This window comes from Triturus cristatus, chromosome 5_1 (genome assembly GCF_964204655.1).
Source record: "Triturus cristatus chromosome 5_1, aTriCri1.1, whole genome shotgun sequence".
NCBI classification, from domain to species: domain Eukaryota; kingdom Metazoa; phylum Chordata; class Amphibia; order Caudata; family Salamandridae; genus Triturus; species Triturus cristatus.
This window is the reverse complement of record NC_140587.1, coordinates 851,763,554-851,781,259: the sequence shown is the minus strand read 5'-3', so window position 1 is coordinate 851,781,259 and position 17,706 is coordinate 851,763,554.

Below are 17,706 nucleotides of genomic sequence, written 5' to 3'. Positions count from 1 at the left end.
ATATGTAACTTAATATAAATCGACCCATGACGTTGTCAATTTTAAACGGTTTCGATCGAAAATCGTATGTGAGCGTGCGTGGACTATTCATTTGCATAGAAGATGGATGAAGTCTGGCACAAAATTACATTTGTTGTGCAGAATAGCATCAATGCGCCATGTCTACGTAGAATGCAGCAAAAAACTCAGAAAATGTAGTAAAACATGAGTTAAGGTTAAGGCCATCAGTATTACATTTGTAAATGTGCGTAAGCTATTGATTTGTATGGACAATTGATAGAGTGTAGCACGAATTATATTTGTTGTGTGCTAAGCCCAAAGCGAATGCATCAGAATACTCAGAGTATGTAGACAAACGTGAATTGTGAATAAAGCCATCAAGAAGATACTCGAATAGCCATTAACAAATGATGGTTTTGTGAAACAGACTGCAAAGTAAGTGGAACATATGGATATTCACCATAATATTGGTTTCAATAATGCATGTTCACAAAGATGTTTTTGTTATACGTATGTTTCGAAGACACATCCAGGATAGTTGATTACAACACATATACCTTCGTATACAACGAATAACAAGGGAATATAAATTGTTCATGATGACATTTGTTTCATGGAAACATCAAGTTTCATTGTTTACATCACCTGTACAGATATAAAAATTATAAAAACAGCAAAGTTAAAAAGCATTTGATGAGTATAGCATGAGGGCCATCTCAATTTTACATGTGAAAAGAACTGTTTGCAATAAGATTATCAAAATGCAATAGTAACTGATCAAACTCATGATACCAAAATCACATATTTCTATTGGGAATGAGCCAACGGATATGTCAATATAAAATATATAAAGAAATGACTTTATAATTAACTTGTCACAATTGACCCATCTCCCTAGATGTTTCCTCAAGGCTATTCAGACCTTGCTGAACAGTATTAAGAGAATGAATCCATCTACATTCCTTTCTCTTTAAGTTGAAGACCATTGAGCCACCTCTTGGCGCCAAACTTACTTTTTCTAGCACCCACCATTTAAAGTCTTCAGGCTGATGGTTTTGTGCCAGAAAATGATTCACCATGGGGGCCCCTTGTGTCTTGCATCTAATGCGACTCATATGTTGAAGTATCCTGGCTTTTATTTTTTGCGTGGTTTGACCCACATACAAGGAGTCGCAAGGACACCTTATCACATGGATGAGATTGGAACTGTTACAGTTTGTGAAAGTAGAGGAGTTATATGTTCTGTTGTTGTAGGTGAAGGAAGAACCCTCTATTGTCAAGGGACAGGCTTTACATTGGCCACACTTGTAATGGCCCATGAGGGGAGGTAAACCCAAATGTTCTCTAAGGCCCCGAGGTTTAGGTGGTTCAAGGTATGCCTTGACAACACTGTCTTTCACATTCTTGCCCCGCTTAAAAGCAAAGATAGGTTCTTCAGTGGTAGAGAGCTCACTGGCAACAAGGTTCCAATATTTTTTGATAATTTTCGTCATGCCATTGCTCTTTGTGTTAAAGGATGTGACACATACAATGCTCTCCTTTTTAGATCTGTTCTCCTTGACCTGTAGGAGTTCGTCTCTCGGGCAATACCAAGCGCGTTTTCGTGCGCGTTTTAAAAGACCTATTGGGTATCCCCGTTCCTTTAACCGAGTGGTGAGGATCTCGGTTTCTTTAAAGAAATCAGCTCTTCGTGTACAATTCCTCCTTAGTCTGAGGTATTGGCCATACGGAAGATTATCTCCCAAGCTACGAGGATGGTGAGAATCATACTTGAGGAGGGTGTTCCGTTCCGTCGGTTTACGAAAGAGGTCACAGACAACCAAACAGGGGTGGAGGTCAGGACCAATTCTGGGGTCGCTCAAGAGGATGGAACAACCGCAGGGGATGGAACAGTCGGCGCACCAATTCGCGTGTCCGTTTCTTTCAGCCAGAAGCACATGGGGAGATCTCGACCCGCAGACAAACGTACAGATGGTGAATATGCATCTGGATGGCGTAGTTGTCGCTTGTCCACAACCAAGTCGGCTGAGTATCAATGCCCCTATAAACCCTGATCAGACTAGTAAGTCATTAACCTCACAGCATGGTTCCAAAACACTAGTGTCTGACTATAATCCACCAGTAACAAACACAAGTGAGATCGCATTGGAACGACTTATAACTAGTGACACGCTAATAGAAACTCCACAGTTGGAGCAACCTATAACTAGCGGGATTGGGAATGAAACTTTACAGCTGGATGTCCCTCAATCCAATCCCCGTGGGGATATTGTACCGGCCTCTCAAATTAACATCAGCCCCATAACCATTCAAGTAATTCCTGATCCATTGCCCTCGGATATTTTGGATCCCATAATCAATCTCTCTGATTACAGACTAACTAATGCAGAAAGGATGGTCTTGGCCAAAGGACTAACATTTGTACCTACATCTGTTCCCGATTCCTTTAATGTTAAAGTTGAATTGCAACGTTTCTTTAGGGAAATTCGGCTTAAATATTATTTTTCTAAAAATATCTATGCCCCTGCTGCCACTGCCACACCTTTCAGACCTCTCTCCACATTTACACCGAGTGCGTATATGATGAGCGAGAAAATACTCGCGTATGAAAAGATTGTGCTTGAAGAGACCATGGAGCTACTTGAGAAAAAGGAATACATCAAATACAACATCAGCAAGCCAGAAAAGTTGGCCCTATCAACCCTAGGAGCTAATGAGGCAATCGTGATTAAAGCCGCGGACAAGGGTGGAGCAGTCGTCCTGCAGAACACACAAGATTATGTTGCGGAAATAGAGCTCCAATTGGGTTGTAGAGACAGTTATTGCCCGATACCAAGAGACCCTACAACTGAGATTAAATCATTGATTGAAGGGATTACGATGGATGGAGTGTCACAAGGTTTCCTTAGTCAATCTGAATGTGATTTTCTTAACAAACGGGAAGCTAGGATTCCGACCATCTATACCCTCCCCAAGATCCACAAGCGCCTGGACAAGCCGCCAGGAAGACCAATGGTCTCGGGATGTGGATCTATTTTGGAACCGCTTAACCAATTTATAGATCACTTCTTGCAGCCATGGATACCTTTGACCAAATCATATGTCCGTGATACGATGCATATCATTCAACTGTTGGAGGGTCAACCATTCGATACCCAAACCCAGCTACTGGTCACACTAGACGTATCCTCGCTTTACACCTCCATTCCCCAGACAAGGGCTCTTGAAGTGATTAAAGCCATCCTCAATAAAAGAATGAGACCTCATTGGATACCGACGGATTTTTTGATTGGCCTTTTGGAAATTGCTATGAAACACAATTACTTTATTTTTATGAAGCAATTTTACTACCAATGCAAAGGCGTGGCGATGGGTGCTACCTATGCGCCTAGCCTGGCCAATATCTTCATGGATGCATATGAAGAGGAACATCTTTACAGCTACCAAAATCCATTCATTGACCACATCACTGTTTGGAAACGTTACATAGATGACGTGATGATGATTTGGTCCGGTACTAAGGATGAACTCAATCAATTCTACAGCTGGTTGAATGCAAGATCTAATGATATTCAGTTCACCATGACGAATGACAACAGTACCATCGATTTCCTGGATCTCACCTTCGAAGTTGATGATGGACAACTAATCTGTGACCTCTTTCGTAAACCGACGGAACAGAACACCCTCCTCAAGCATGATTCTCACCATCCTCGTAGCTTGAGAGATAATCTTCCGTATGGCCAATACCTCAGACTAAGGAGGAATTGTACACGAAGAGCTGATTTCTTTAAAGAAACCGAGATCCTCACCACTCGGTTAAAGGAACGGGGATACCCAATGGGTCTTTTAAAACGCGCACGAAAACGCGCTTGGTATTGCCCGAGAGACGAACTCCTACAGGTCAAGGAGAACAGATCTAAAAAGGAGAGCATTGTATGTGTCACATCCTTTAACACAAAGAGCAATGGCATGAAGAAAATTATCAAAAAATATTGGAACCTTGTTGCCAGTGAGCTCTCTACCACTGAAGAACCTATCTTTGCTTTTAAGCGGGGCAAGAATGTGAAAAACAGTGTTGTCAAGGCATACCTTGAACCACCTAAACCTCGGGGCCTTAGAGAACATTTGGGTTTACCTCCCCTCATGGGCCATTACAAGTGTAGCCAATGTAAAGCCTGTCCCTTGACAATAGAGGGTTCTTCCTTCACCTACAACAACAGAACATATAACTCCTCTACTTTCACAAACTGTAACAGTTCCAATCTCATCTATGTGATAAGGTGTCCTTGCGACTCCTTGTATGTGGGTCAAACCACGCAAAAAATAAAAGCCAGGATACTTCAACATATGAGTCGCATTGGATGCAAGACACAAGGGGCCCCCATGGTGGATCATTTTCTGGCACAAAACCATCAGCCTGAAGACTTTAAATGGTGGGTGCTAGAAAAAGTAAGTTTGGCGCCAAGAGGTGGCTCAATGGTCTTTAACTTAAAGAGAAAGGAATGTAGATGGATTCATTCTCTTAATACTGTTCAGCAAGGTCTGAATAGCCTTGAGGAAACATCTAGGGAGATGGGTCAATTGTGACAAGTTAATTATAAAGTCATTTCTTTATAAATTTTATATTGACATATCCGTTGGCTCATTCCCAATAGAAATATGTGATTTTGGTATCATGAGTTTGATCAGTTACTATTGCATTTTGATAATCTTATTGCAAACAGTTCTTTTCACATGTAAAATTGAGATGGCCCTCATGCTATACTCATCAAATGCTTTTTAACTTTGCTGTTTTTATAATTTTTATATCTGTACAGGTGATGTAAACAATGAAACTTGATGTTTCCATGAAACAAATGTCATCATGAACAATTTATATTCCCTTGTTATTCGTTGTACACGAAGGTATATGTGTTGTAATCAACTATCCTGGATGTGTCTTCGAAACATACGTATAACAAAAACATCTTTGTGAACATGCATTATTGAAACCAATATTATGGTGAATATCCATATGTTCCACTTACTTTGCGGTCTGTTTCACAAAACCATCATTTGTTAATGGCTATTCGAGTATCTTCTTGATGGCTTTATTCACAATTCACGTTTGTCTACATACTCTGAGTATTCTGATGCATTCGCTTTGGGCTTAGCGCACAACAAATATAATTTGTGCTACACTCGATCAATTGTCCATACAAATCAATAGCTTACGCACATTTACAAATGTAATACTGATGGCCTTAACCTTAACTCATGTTTTACTACATTTTCTGAGTTTTTTGCTGCATTCTATGTAGACATGGCGCATTGATGCTATTCTGCACAACAAATGTAATTTTGTGCCAGACTTCATCCATCTTCTATGCAAATGAATAGTCCACGCACGCTCACATACGATTTTCGATCGAAACAGTTTAAAATTGACAACGTCATGGGTCGATTTATATTAAGTTACATATAGGCAATGCACGCCTTTTTTCACCCAATATATTCCTAATCGGCGCCTTTTACCTAGTTAATCTTACCGGTTGACACATTGATTGTCGGCATACGTCAGCCAAGCGCGGTAACACACTCGCGCTACCTCCAGCTGCCTTAGGTCTCAGACGCGACCGTGGTTGCCTGGCAACCTCCCTGGTATGTCATTCTACCTACGTCAGGTAGGACTGCACTGGCCTGCCTTCATATAGCAGCCGGCCTGTCAGTTGCGGCTTCCTCCAACTACGAAATGTGGTGCGGCAGCGTTAGTCGAGATCGCTGGACATTAATTACCATTGAACTAAAGTAGGTACTCTCCCAAAGCCTCCCGTCACATTTTTTCACTTAGCCATGAGTCCCTCTTTAATGCGCGTTTGTCCTTACAGATATTCGTACGAAATTTTACTTCGGATTGGATCCGACGCATTTCATTCACCCGACACGGCTTTTCTTACAGGAAAACGCCTTTTGAGGTGAGCTCCTTCCAAGTGCCTAAGACATTTGTGTTTATTCCGATATTGTCACGTTTTGTTCATGTATTTAACCTCCCAAATCGGTTTGCGCTTTTAGGTTTGAATTTTTCCATTGGAGCGAATTCGTTTGATTAATCGTATTTCTCCCTTTGACGCACACCTTGTAATTTAAATGTTGTCGAGGCGCAACTTCAATGTTTTTATGACAATTAGTGTTAGCGGTATCTTGACATCATTCTGCGCTTAATTTCACTTTCAGAAACCCCATTGGACGAGGCGCTCTGTCCTTGAACACCTGAACGCTTGATTGTTAGGCCATCCTAGACCATAGGCTAGGTGAGTTATGGCCTTCCCATTATTAGTTTATCATAACGTTATATTTAGGACCACACATTAAAATAATTACATATCACATTTTTGATACGTACTTTACTTGCTTCTGCAGGTTGCCATCGTTTATTTTAATGTCCTGATGAAGACCCTACATGACGATTTAGTGTCGCTTACACTGGGTTGAAACGTCGACGACAATAGCTAGGACCAGTTCAAGACCTGTTTCTATACATACTCTGATTTATTCGTGAAACGGTGTCATTGTAATTCTCTTCAATACTGGCCCTCTTCTCGTATATTTTGTACATAAAAAGTTTTTTGTATTCAATCTTTGTATATATTATGCACAATTCTGTCACTTATGTCACTTTGTCACTGATTCACAAATTCACTTTATTGTTTATTACTTTGGTAACCTTGCTTTACAAATGATATGGGTGTCTATATAAATGATGCAATTTATATATAAAGAACAGCATTTCACCCTCTAAAGTTGACTTTACCGTGATTTGTACTTTAACATTGTGTGTGTGATTTGTACTTCACAATTTATGTGGTCATTTCTGGATTAATTCTTCAATTGTCCTCGATTCATTTGTAGAACAAAGTAATTGTTTTGCTCATACCCGACAGAACCATTGTTTCTTATAATACTAAACTAAGAGAGCCAAAGGGAACACACACTGTCACACACATCCCAGGACTGATAGGAATGTTCAGGTGCTGGGCCAGCCACCAAGATGTTGTCTCTCATGGAAGGACTAGGGTGGAGTTCCCACAGATACAATGCCCACAATTGTGAATCATGTGCCCAAATACCCTGCAGAACAAGTACCATATGTGTACTCAATACACAAGTACAGTGACTAGCACGGATGGCACAGACGATGCAGCCGGAGACATTGCTGAGCAGGCATGGCCATAGTTGAAGGGATCCGTCACCAACAAAGGAAATGTAGACACAGGTCAGCACAACAATTGTGCAACTCTTTGCAGGGAAGATGTCAGGTGCCACAGAGGAAGGAACACTCCTTGGGACAATGTCTCAAAACCAAAATAACACACACTACCAATGATTATTAGAAGAGACCTTGTGATGGCACGCAGATACCATGGTCCACCTCATGACCATCAGACTAGAACATTTCTCAGAACCATAGCACATTGCCACAACACCAACTCCTGGAGCCTCAGCACCAACATCAATACCTGAAATGCAATAGTGTTCAAAGTAAAAATAAAATGCTTTATTCAGCATAAAAAACAAATAATGAAATGACACTATATACAAAGGCCAATGGCCAGTCCATAATAGAAGTCCTTGGGGGGACACATGGGCACGCGTCTCCCCTAGCTTGCCTGCACAGTGGAACCCTCAGGTTCGTCGACCGGGAGGGGGGGGCATCATGTGGGGAGGGACCAGGCACCGCAGGGACAGGAGGGGGAAGGGCAGGTGTGGTGGGTGCAGGGGTGAACGTCTCCACCACAGGGGGTGGGGCAGTGCCAAAGGTGGATGTGAGCACGTCGCTGCACACTGCTGCCAGGGCGTCCAGGGTAAGCCCTGCACCGGAAGAAACCCCAGGGCCAACGGAGGGGGGTGGCCGAGGTCTGGGGTGCAGCACTCTTGGGGGAGGGGGTGGACAGGGGGTGGGACTCAACTACCCTGCCTGGGGACTTCCTCGCCCGCTTGCGGGGTGGTGTCACAGTGGTGGTGATGGGCAGCACACCCATGTCGATCTCTTTGGGTGTCAGTTTGGCAGGGGAGCCAAGGGGAGTGCTTTTGGAGGGACTGGGTTGTGAGGCCTGCGGACTCAGACTGTGGCTGCGTGTATGTCTTTTTGCCCCATACCCAGTGGGTGTGCCTACATCCCCCTGAGTGTGCGTGCCAGGAGGTGTGCGCTTGCCCTTACTTGGTGGTGTTCTCCCTGTGTCTGGTGGGGTGCGTGCTTGGGAATGTCTGGGTGTGCATGGGACAGGTATGGGAGAGGGAAGTGTGGATGGGGCTGGGGTAGGGGGGGACGAAGCACTGCAGGAGACTCACTGCTGCCGTCAGGGAAGAGTCCATGGACCGCAGAAACCTGCGTTGTTCAGACATCGCTGCTGACATGCCCTCCATGAACGACACCATCTGTGTCAGCAGTGTGGTGTGGCCATGGAGGACAGTCAGCACCAATGCCTGCCCAACCTGCAACTGCCGCAGTATGTTCACAGACTCTGCACTGAGGGCAGCAGGGGTTCGGCGCCTGTCCCGAAGGAGACATGGTGGTGCCCTGCACGGACAGAAGAGACGGGAGCAACTGGGAGGGCGGTGATGGGAATGGAGGAGGGACAGATGTTAGGCTGCTGCCAGGTGTTGTAGCAGCCTCCGCCCCCTCGATGAGGTCAGCCTCGGACCCGTCTGTGTCGTAGTTGGAATCGCCACCAGACAGGTCCTCCGACTGACTCCCCTCGCCCTCCGTGCCACTGGCTCCCGCAGACTCGCCAGCACTGATGATGCTGTGTGCAAGGTGAAGATACAGAAAATATCAGTCACCTGTATACATCTGACACATGAGTATAAAACCAATAGGTCACAGTGCATATCAGGCAATGCATCATGAGTAACAGCTAGATTACTCCGCACATATGTAAGCCCTGTACTCCCCAGTTGGTAGACCCACCATGCCACTTGGACAAAAGGAAAAATAGGACACACCAGCCCAAAACTTGAATGAGAAATACACTGAGGAGCTAGTGTCTGGGAACAGGTGAGCACAGCAATACAATTAAGTCATGCCACCTCTTGTTTACCCTGAAACAGTAGTGGTGCACCCAAGGCAAAGTAACACACCTCAATACCAAAGGTGTCCCCACACTCAGAAACCTGTAAGTACTTTGGAACACAAAACGAAAAAATGTTGGTCCCTTGGGAATCATAATACTTTACACAATCAACATGGTCAGAATGTGGGAATGTGCCATTTTGTGAACAGAACACACATGTCCCTTCATAACAGATGGCTCCCAAGGAGGTGCTCACAAAACTACATTTACCCAGTCATTGAAGAAGCTGGCAGCCTTCTTTAAAGAAGCCACTGTTAGAACGAAATGTTGTTGCAGAAAGTACATATACATGGGCCCACGGAGATCTTGATGACTTGACACTCGTAAGTTGGTATCACCAACAAACAAGTACTTACCCAATTTCCACAACACTGGGGGAACATGTATATGTATAATCTGAAAAACAGTCTCATTAGAACAGTGCCTTCTTTTAAATTGTGCCAGCGTGTTCCCTGAAAGTGTAAAGGTGGTTTGTTGTGCACTTCCTTGGGAGACATCTGTCATGCAGGCACATTATTGTTCTTAACAAAAAAACATCAAACTAAAGCATTTAAAACATGAAGACCTGTTGACAAGTGTTGTGAGTGCCAGGGTACAATACCTTGTGACTAACAACTTGAATTACGTCAGTTGTCACATGGTCATCCGTTACCTGATGACACAGTTGCCAACACATCTGACCCACTGCCTGTCATGTGGAGTGGCACACATGTCCAAACCCAGGACAATGCATGAGCTAATGGGTCTGCAATTGTGTCGTAAAAAGGCATACCTGCACTGAGGAGACACCCCCATGGCAAGCCAGAATGTCCACACAGATGTCAGCACACAAAGACCAAACTACGTAGTATCTGGACCAAACACTGGTGCAAAAAATGTATGAGCAGGAATCATGTATTTAAACAATTGACACATGCTGCAAAGCACAAACATTAAACCCTGCACAACATCACTGGGTCACTGCACGTTGAGTCTCTGTCCAGCCAAATTATCACACACAGGTCAGACCTGGCAAGGAGACATAAGGTTTGGCCATGTAGGCCTCGCCCGCACAAATCCCCCATACCTGAGACAATGTGATTGAGACAGATCAAGAAGTGACACCTCTTAATCAGGGTTTACAAAAATGTGCAGCAAGAATTCCCAAATGTACTCCACATTACCTTGTGAGGCTGCCAACACATATTTGTGACAAACAACCATCGACAGATAGTTGTGAATAGACACACAGGCACTTCCCAGCGTGAGTATGCACAAGCCAAATGGGGTCTCCCTGTCCAGTCGACACATGTAGCACACTTTGGATAAATACAAATGAGGCCAGGGAACAATGCCACAGAGGCAAACATATGCTGAACACACTGAGAATGGACACAGTGTTGGATAACACACATGATTACGAGGCAAGGGTGTCTCAGGGGACTGTAGTGGGCACACTGCTCCTTGTACCTGGAATGATCTGACTGTAACATGAGCAACCGTCCTGGCACTATGCATATCTCCCACTCATGCACATCATGTCTGAGGCCACAACATTGGTCATGCATGCTGCTAGTGTGTTCATTTGAAACCTCACACTCCCATGTTGAGACTCATCATCAGTGCCAACAAATACGGACCCCCAACAGAGTGAACAGGACAGGGCACAGGCAAGGTACCAACACATGTCACAGACCACCCTCCCACATGATGCAGAAAGCAATGTGCACTTGGATCAACTGGCAGGCACGATGACCATGTGCAATTGTGATTACACACAGACCAGGGGACACATGTCAAGCAGGGGAAGGGACGAATAAGAGCAACTGTTGACTTTGGGGAACAGAATATGCACTGCACATATAAACCCTGGCAGTGTATCCAGGCTACAGAGCACTTCCAAAAGCTGGGGACACACACCACAACAACCAGACATGTACCTACACCCTCCTTGCTGCTGTCCCTCCTGTAACTGCCTATCCAGGTCAGGGAGCACCACCACCAGGATACGCATCATGTGGGTGGTCAGGCGTCGGCGCCTGCTGTGGGGGCATGAAGGTGAGAGCCCCAGCTGGACTCGGGCGATCCGCCGGGTCAAGCACCGGATGTCCTGCCATCGCTTTTGGACTTGGGCTAGGTGCCGACTGCGACCCCCCGCCACTCTCACGGCCCTGACGATCTCCTTCCAGATCTCCCCCTTCTCGTAGGCAGTTACCTGTGAGGATGACAAAGTGAGACAACATCACTACACCTGCTCCATGTCACAGAGACACACATTTGAACAACGATGATATGTTGAACATGGCATAGGAGGCTGCTAAGGAATAGCATCTTACTCATATAGACATTGGCCACTGTGGAAGCCCCAATGCACTACATGGTGTTGAAAGTACACAGGTGGCAGGAGGGTGCGACACACTCCCTGATCATGGCACACACTGTGCATCACATGCAACACCAGGCTGATGGACAGCACCTCAAAGCAGTTACATGCCCCAGGCCACTGACACAACCTCAGCAGAGTACACAGACACACAAAGGCACAGATCAATCACCTGCCATTGGCAACAGCGCATACATACCTCACTCTGCACATGTGCCACTTGCCTGTGGGGTGTCACAGGGGTTGGGTTAGCTCAGCAAGTCAGACACACAGCACGGCTTACTTCTCACATCAGATGGGTAGAGCTGTTGCCTCCTCCATACAGCTGTGGTGCAACACCCACATGACAAGGAACCTTCGCACACATCAATGTCCAGGAGGGCGTACACATCACTTGGACACTCTCACCACAGCTCCACTCAACTCATACACATTTGTGGGTACAGTCACCTGTCACACCGGGGGGACCCCTGAATCACCTCAGGACAATAGCCAAAAAATGCCACCAAGGATTTGCCAGGCTGAATGTGTCATGCATTATGCAGTGAATGTCACAGTAAGCACAATGCAAGTGAGGAGTGCACACAGGAACTACATCATGCTCTGCATGACAGACATAAGCTTTTCCCCCCCTGGGACCCACTCTAAACCACATTGCATGTCAGTCACACTTGGAAACAATGCCAGAAGTGACAGTCACAAAAAAGGTGCACAGTCAAAGGTAGTGGAGTCAGCACTCACCTGCTCCCCTGGTCTCCCATACAGGCTGGGGTACTGTGGGAGGAGGACATTCAGCAATGCCTCATTCTCCTCAAGTGTGAATGGCTGGGCCCTCTCCACAGTCTGAGACATGGTGCCAGAGGAAGCACAGACAGCATCAGTGTGGTCGACAGGAAAGTTGTGCAGGCAAGTGCCCTCTCATGGGTTCTGGCTGACTTATATCTGTCATGCTGGGGGTTTTCATTTACAGGAGTACAGAGTGATTGGTCAGACTCATTTGCACCCTACGTTTCCTCCAATCCCTTTAAACATACACCAATGACACAAATTTGCATGGTTCAAATTTTGAGCATCATAGCAAGGCAAGCACCACTTTGCAACATTGTAATTTTTGGGCCAACTGACTTTTCAAGTCCACATGATGGCCACATTGCAACAGAAATCTCTGTATCCATGACAACCAGCATGCATTTTGGGCCTAATACTTGTCCCCTATATAATTTTTGATTCCAAAAAACATGTACGGTGCATTTCACACGTACCCATACACGTACGGCACCACTACAATAGTGATATGGACCGTACACATGCTCTGAGAGCGTGTGTGCGGTCCGTATCACTATAGTAGTGGTGCCGTAGGAGTACACGTGTGTGTACGGTCCGTACCATGCGTACTCCTACGGCACCACTACTATAGTGATACGGACCTTACACACGACGTGTGTACGGTCCATACCACGCGTACTCCTACAGCACCACTACAATAGTGACACGGACCGTACACACTCTCTGAGAGCGTGTGTACGGTCCGTATCACTATAGTTGTGGAGCCGTAGGAGTACGCATGTGTGTACGGTCCATACCACGCGTACTCCTACGGCACCACTACTATAGTGATACGGACCGTACACACGACGTGTGTACGGTCCGTACCACGCGTACTCCTACGGCACCACTACAATAGTGATACGGAGCGTGCACACGCTCTGAGAGCGTGTGTACGGTCTGTATCACTATAGTAGTGGTGCCGTAGGAGTACGTGTGTGTGTACGGTCCATACCACGCGTACTCCTACGACACCACTGCTATAGTGATAGTGACCGTACACACGATGTGTGTACGGTCCGTACCACGCGTACTCCTACGGCACCACTGCTATAGTGATACGGACCGTACACACGTACACACAACGTGTGTACGGTCCGTACCACGCGTACTCCTATGGCACCAAAACTATAGTGATACGGACCGTACACACGATGTGTGTATGGTCCGTACCACGCGTACTCCTATGGCACCACTACTATAGTGATACGGACCGTACACACGACGTGTGTACGGTCCGTACCACGCGTACTCCTACGGCACCACTACTATAGTGATATGGACCATACACATGCTCTCAGAGCGTGTGTACGGTGTGTTTAACACGCTTACACTGGTGATAGGAGGCGCACATGGAAGGAATAGAGGTCTCCGACTCGCACAAGGCTGTACATCAAGTCATTGTCATTGCAGACATTCATGTGCAGGGTCTAGGTGTGTTAGGCAGTGATATTGCACATGTCTCCTCATGTAGTTGCACAATTGATGTGTGATGACCTGTGTACACATGTCATGTGTGATGGGGCACTATGTGGCACACTTCCCCTTCACACTTTGCACATGTGTGCCTGTAGTACAAACGTGTCAAGCACAGCATCACTGGTATGGCACCGTCACCACCACCCACAACTGTCCCCTGATGCCAGGGACAGGGACACTAACAACTGACATTTCACGATCAGCGTGGCCCGATGTGACTATGTCATGTGTGTGTCATGTGTTCCCATGAGCTTGTTGTTGGTGTTCCGTCAACTACATCTGCTGTTGCTGCATCCAACATGTGTCTGTGTGGAGATGGGCATGGCACACATCTACGCACACCATGCCACATGTGGATTCCCACGTAAGCAGGGTCTGTATGCATCGAACATGATATTTTGACATGAGGACATATCTGCGTCGTCTCAATGTCTGTGTTTTCCGTTTTCACGTGTACCCCTTCATCGCAATGTGTGTGATCTGTACATTTGACATTCCATGTGACCTGTGCGTCTAGCTTGCCGTCAGCTGTCTGTATGAGATAACATCCTTTAAATGCAGCTATGTGGATGTATGTCACTCCTGTGATGTCTCTGGCTGTTCACTCAGACTGTCCCCCAGCTCGTTTCAGGGCATGTCATGTAGACTTGCCAATCAACGGGTGTATCTGGCTTTTCGTAGGAGTATAACCAAGCTGGCATACGTGTCCTGGATGTATTGCACAGACCAGACTCTGTATTTAGCAGATGTGTAGTAGCAGTTGAGCATGTGCTCTGTTCATTGACATTGATGTTGTTATGCTCTCAATCTTCGTTATTCATTACAATTTTCTGCAGGGCACCGCCTGTCCCCCGACCAATGCCAGACTTGGGTGCCATGAGGGAACGTGCCTGCATCCGACGTTACAGATTCACTCAACAGTTGATTGAGGACTTGACCGCCAAGGTGGCACCACACCTCCAACCGCAACACAGGTATCCTACTGCGCTGACCCCCAAGATGAAGGTGTTGGCAGCCCTACATTTTTTTGCCACAGGTACGTTTCAATTCACCATAGCTGATGTTGGTGGCATGTCACAGACAATGTTCAGCCGTGTCCTGCGTGATGTTTTGGCAGCCATGTTAGAGCACCTTGATGAATTCATCCATTTTCCAACTCCTGAGGAGTTGACAGGTGTCTAGGGAGATTTCTATGCCCTGGGAGGGATGCCCCATGTCATTGGGTCCATTGATGGGACGCATGTGGCTTTGGTACCACCACAGGCAGAGGAGGTAGCCTATCGCAACCGTAAACATTACCACTCTATAAATACCCTTGTGGTGTGTCTTGCTAATATGCTGATTTCCCATGTCTGTGCACGTTTTCCAGGGTCAGCACACGATGCCTACATCATGAGGTGTAGCAGGGTGCCACAAATGATGCTGCGGCTGCACAACGAACGAGCATGTCTTGTTGGTGGGTATACTCTGTTTGTCCTGTTTGTTGCGGTATCTTTGGCTCTTACGGCATCTCCTGACCCACTTATTTACATGATGTTTCCATGTAGGGGACTCGGGCTATCCTAACATGCCATGGCTGATGACGCCTCTCCGCAACCCAAGATGAGCTGCAGATCACCGGTACAACAATGAACACGGGCAGACCAGGCGAGTGATTGAGAGGACGTTTGGCCTCCTGAAGAGCCGATTCCGGTGCCTTCACAAGACAGGCAGGTCCCTCCCATATGCACCGGCGAAGGTCTGCAAAATCTTCCTCGTGTGCTGCATGCTGCACAACATGGCAGTGGAGAAGGCAGTGCCACTCATCCTGGAGCAGGATGAGCAGGAACATCCATCCGTGGAGGATGAAGGGCTTGGTCATGAGGCAAGTGAGGAGGAGGAGGAGGAGGAGGAGGAGGAGGAGGATATCCGGAGTCAGCTCATACGCAACTTCTTCTCATAATGGTGAGCCACTGGGTCTGAGTGTGCACGCTTGTAGCCTTGGGTGGCATGTGTTGCACTGTGTGTGTCCAGCTGACTGTATGCTAAGTGACTTAGATGTGTGTTCTGATGTGTCACTCGAGTGATGATGTCATTCCACACATTTTAGCTGAGACACTTTATTTTAAATTAGCATGGGGACAACATTGTTCCTGTTTAGTAAATGACCATGTATGCGGAGAAAAATATTTTAGCTGACTTCTTGTGTGTCTGTCATTCCCAGGTTCTTGCGCATGTTGTCTGCTCGTGTCATCGTTGTCCTCCTGCTATTCCTCATGAGTATTGCAACGTGTGCTGAATCAGCATTCCATGCACGGACATGGGGAAATGTCATTTTGGGTAAGGATTGCAGCAAGGCTTTTTGGGTGTGGTACGTGTTTGGAATGTGTGGGGACTGCTTCTGTGCATGTTGTGTTACCATGCATACATGTCGACTCACCATGGGGCACATAACATGTAGCATGACTCCCATGAATGGGTAGTCACCCTTTGTGACAGTTATCTGTAATGGTTTTTGGATTCTGATGAAGGCATCAATGTGTGTAAAACTTCCCTCTGAAACATACAGGATGCTACGGGTGGACATAGTGTGGGACATCCCCATAACAGGCTCAATGGGGAATTGCAGCCTCTCCGTGTGCAGCAGGAAGTGTTTGGCTCATCCCCTTAACTTGTGTGCCAGTTCAATTGGATTTACAACATCCGTGTTGTGAAGGGGGTGTCCAGCGTCGGTCCCACATGTTCAGTCAAATGACCTGTGAGTCTGTTCATATTGATGCATTTCCCTTAGTGTGAGCCTGAGTAATAAAGGTGTTCTTCACCCTCCAAAGTGCCTCATCTCTGTCAATGCAGGTCTCTTGCCACTTTGCATGCGTCATCTCTGGCATAGTTGTCAAAGATTGTGCATATGAGACTATGTGTAGTTTGGCAACATGCATGCAGTTCTTCATGGCTTATAATCTCTATTGTACATGAAGTCCATGGTTGTGTATGTATTTGGGCAGGTTGCTCCCCCCAACGGGCCGTCAACGCCTTCTGAGGTTGTGTCTCCTGTGCGCAGCTCGGCCTTCTGTTTCCTGATCCTGTGTCAGTCATCTTTGGTAATTGTTCATCCATTTTCTCTGGGTGAGCCATGAGTAACCTGACACTCCTTCCTTTGCATACGCCTGTTGCAGTTGTCCTTTCTGACATCCTTGTCTTTGTGTGCTACTTTCGGCCTAGTTTCCAGTACATGTTGCCTGCTGCTGCGGCCCCTGCGGCAAGGGCCCACCAAGTTCCCGGATTCTGCAACCCACACGCCTTCAAGATGCTCCTCCCTTCGTCCCTCCACCCATTCATTAGGCTGTTATCAGCTTGTCTGTGCCACTGTTGCGGCCACGCGGTGCCAAAGGCAGGACCGTCAGCGCATGCAACGTGCACATTGCACGACCCTCATGTCCTTGAATGACCCACATCACACAACAGTCTCATGTTGCAGCCATCCTCCAAGCAATGTCCAACCGAAAATCAACCGCATGCTCTCAGGCATACCCTAAGCGCACACACGACACCTTTGCATGCTGAGTGTGCAACTCCAACTGCCTACACAGTGCTGCCCCGCCTTCCAGGCCCTATCACACCAACCAGGTCATGTGCCTCCTACTCCACACCGGCTCCGTCCACCAGCACGCCATGGGACTCTGTTACCTCCTCAACACAACAGGCCCACACATCACCTTCATGACAGTGACCTGGATGAAAGCATCCTCAGCACACAACTTCTTCATTGCCATCTCAGACGGATACAAGAGCACCCGCAGGGACGGCACTAACAATCCCGGAGGATGAATTGATTTCTTTTCCCAAGTACACACTCAGGGTCACAAATCCGGTTTAGCACAAACTCCCTGCAAACCCTCAGAGTAACACTCATCTACAGATCTCCAGGCCTACATCCACAATTCCGCA